This window comes from Crocodylus porosus, unplaced genomic scaffold, assembly GCF_001723895.1.
Source record: "Crocodylus porosus isolate Cpor-Errol unplaced genomic scaffold, CroPor_comp1, whole genome shotgun sequence".
In the NCBI taxonomy this organism is placed as follows: Eukaryota; Metazoa; Chordata; order Crocodylia; family Crocodylidae; genus Crocodylus; species Crocodylus porosus.
In genome coordinates this window covers 33,425,600-33,429,027 of record NW_017728931.1, presented here as the reverse complement: position 1 = coordinate 33,429,027, position 3,428 = coordinate 33,425,600, and the positions used below count along the sequence as shown (strand labels likewise).

The 3,428-nt window shown below is 42.6% G+C and overlaps 1 long non-coding RNA gene across 1 annotated transcript; it reads left to right on the top strand.

The window, feature by feature from the left end:
* The first annotated feature begins 514 nt into the window (after window positions 1–514).
* Window positions 515–2,728, top strand: LOC109316449. Its single transcript, XR_002102845.1, has 2 exons — window positions 515–936; window positions 1,188–2,728. It is a non-coding gene; the product is annotated as an uncharacterized LOC109316449 (long non-coding RNA).
* The last annotated feature ends 700 nt before the right edge of the window (window positions 2,729–3,428 follow it).

Sequence of the window (3,428 nt, the reverse complement as noted above, 5' to 3'; positions counted from 1 at the left end):
TGGAGGTGGTTAGGGGAAAAAAACCAAAACAAAACCACTTTGGCTGCAGGTGTGTGATTGTGATTGTGGCAGCAGTGGCAACCAGAAGCTGCTGGCCCTGGGTGCAACAGCCACCTGGGCACCCTGCTGCCTTAACCAGACCATTTTCTCTATCCCTCCGCATTTGGGCAAGTGGGTGGAAGTCACTGCAAGCCAGAGATAACTCTGCTGTTATCACCTCCGGGGCCATCAAGATAGGCAGGGTCAAAACATCTGACAGCCTTCAAAATGTCATCTGCTTATAACAAGAACTTGATCTGTTTCACTTCTGCCACCCAGCGGGCAGAAGTGATGGAAATCCCAAGCTGACTGTGGAAAAAGGACAGTGAGAGAAAGAGCAATAAAATATCCCATCAGCAGAAAGCAAGAATATCCTTTCAGTGTCATAGGGATAGTAAATTAACTAGAGTTTGCCACAGTAAGGTTTAATTACTCATTCTGAGAAAGATTTGTTTGCATAAAATGTTTTAAAATTCAGCACTTCAGTTTTCCCCAGTTGGGTTTCCCCTAGATAGCTTATACGTTTCCTGCTGGGTGAACAATGCATAAAGTCTGGTGACTTGCAAACCTGCCAAAATGGGCTCGCTCATGAAGGGGAGATTACAGACCAATCAGGGCACAAGCTTGTACATTTGATTCAGGTGATGTCCAGAAAGGGCTGTTCCAGTCTGGAGATTAAGGAGCTGCTGGAGTTTAGCCTGAGTCCTTCCAGAGACAAAGCTGTATATTGAGCATCATCCTTGAGGCTGCCCAGGACAAGGAGACTGGGAACAGAAGTGCACTGGTGCAATTTTCAGCATTTTTAGGTTTCATACAGGATGGTGGCTCATTGTGGAGCAGATTCTGATGACACGTTGAGTTAAGGAGAATGGGGAATAGCCCACACTGCTATTGCAGGTAAGCAGATGGAAATGCATTGCAGTGATGAACACAGGCATTTGATGCAGTGACAACACATCACTTGCTCAATGGCATCCCCTATGGCAAGAGAATGGGGACAAAGGCATGCACAAGCACCACATTAAAAGGATCTTTGATAGAATAAGGGCTGAGCCTGGCTTTTTGCCAGGTTACCACAGCTTTAAAGGTAGTGCTGCTGGTTTCAGGGGCTCTGTCACTATGTTAGTGCAACCGCGGGCATCTTCCAGGAAGAGGTGTTGTATGTGTTATGGCCCAGGAACTATGCAAGAAGCAACGATCTGTTTGGTGACGTGCTGACAGCTTCTGTATTTATTCTTAGACTTAATTTGCACATGGAATTGCACACAAGCCATTGTTTTATCTGGTAATTAAACTTAAGACTTTTTCTGCTTCTTTCCCAGACCTAAGGCACTTCTGTGCTCAAAAGCTTGTCTAACATCTCTCCCATCTATACAGTTGGTCTGAATAAAAGACACCACCATAAAAACCATTGCCTCAAGGAAATAAGCAAACAAACAGTTGTTTCACCGGCGCAAGCATCATATCTGCTGGATCCATTGTGCTCCTTGCTCCGTTAAGCACGTGCCCTCTGTAGCAACTTGAAAAACAATGGTAATTTCCTTTTAAAATAATACTCACAACTGGCAGGGGTCTGGGATGTGTGTTCCTTTCAGTCCCAGGATTATGACTTAGTGCCAGTTCTTACTATTCTGGCTGCTTCTCCAATCCCTCTCTATTGGCATCTTCTCGGCTGCTTCATCTTCTGTCCTTTCTGGCTTCTCTGCTGGAGGAACTGAGGAAGCAACATACAATACTGAAAAGATGGAGCACTTTGGCTTTATCAGAGTAGCAGGCTTGTTTGCCTTTTCAGCAAAAAGCCCCGATATATTTCAGCTGGACACAAGGATAAGTGACTCACACCCAAGTCCCAAAGTAACTCAAGCACAAACAAGAACAGAGCCTAGACCTCCTGATTACTAGGCCTGTGTCTTACCAACAGGATCAGCCTCCCTCACTCCCTGGGTCTTGGTTAAAGTCCATTTTGGGAGCAAGTGGTGACTGAAACAGACAGGAACTCTGACAACCAGAAAGAAAAAAAAATAATTAATAACTTTATTTTTTTAGTTCAGTTGGCCACCTGAGGTGCTTAAATCTCAATACCAACAAAGCAAGTGTGCATAAAAACGAACAATAAAACACAACCAAACGGAAGAAAACAGGCTGGAAGTTTTATACATGTAGGGTACACTGTACATACTTTTCTATTAACATTCCATACACACCAATGAAAAAAGCCTGGAACAGTCTGAATATCAGTTTCCTCTCATCCCAAGAGGAAGGTGCCAAAGCAAAATCCCTTCACGTGGATTGCACTTCATACACATATAGTTATTATTTAAATTACTGCAATGTCATCACACATGGCATCTGCCTCTCCCCTTCACATCTACACCCTTAATGACATCCTCGTCTGCCAAGCTACCTTACCTATGATGTCATTCCCAAAAGCACAAATGTTTGGGAAACTTCTGGTGTCTTGTGTTGTCTTGCATCAATCAAGGAGGATTTAATCTCCTTCTCTGTGAATTATATACAGGCTGGTTCATGGTATGTTTTGGAGTTCTCTTTATTGCAGCTGGTAACAGTTTCAGCTTGACACAGCCACTGTGGCTTTTCACATTTTTTTTTTTAAACATTTCATGATGTAACACTTTCCTCACACCAGTGTCTGATAAACATTTATCTGAAAATTCATTTGAAAAGAATTTAAAAAAAACAAAGCAGTGGTGATGAATGTTTTAGGATCAACTGATAAAAAATGGAACCAACAGCTGTTCTAGATCATGCAATCTAGATTTCTCCAATGCTCCAAGATAATTTCAGTTAGGACGTATAAAAATATTTAAAAACCATTGGAGTGCACACAAAAGTGCTTGGCTTTATGCAAGTACCATATTCTAAGGCATTGCCCAAGAGTTTGATTCCTTGACCACAAGGGTAACCCAAGGATCCATTAGAGTCTTTACAACACACACACACACACACACACACAAATATTTACATTAAATGCTGGGGGGACAGGGAGGAGGAGGAGGAGGAGAAAATTAATGTTACTGCTTTAAAAGCTGCTGTGTGCTCTAAAATTCTGTGTGTTTGCTACTTGAGTTTGCAACAAGAAAAGATACCTTCTGGCACCAGGAGGACAGTGGGGTTCTTAAGTTAAAGAGGCAAAACTGTATATGGAAGTTGGAGCCAAGACAGTCACGTCCTTTTCACTATTCTCCCCAGGTTCAGGATAGGTGGGAAAGGAAACATAAGCCCTTGGTTGGGTTTGGGTCTTACCAAGTTGTGCTAATATAAGAAAGATCTAAATTGCATAAGGCCCAAATTCAGGTTTGCACCACAGGCTGACCTTGTTTCACTATCAATATCTCTGTTGGCATAAATTGATCTGGATAAATGCAAGC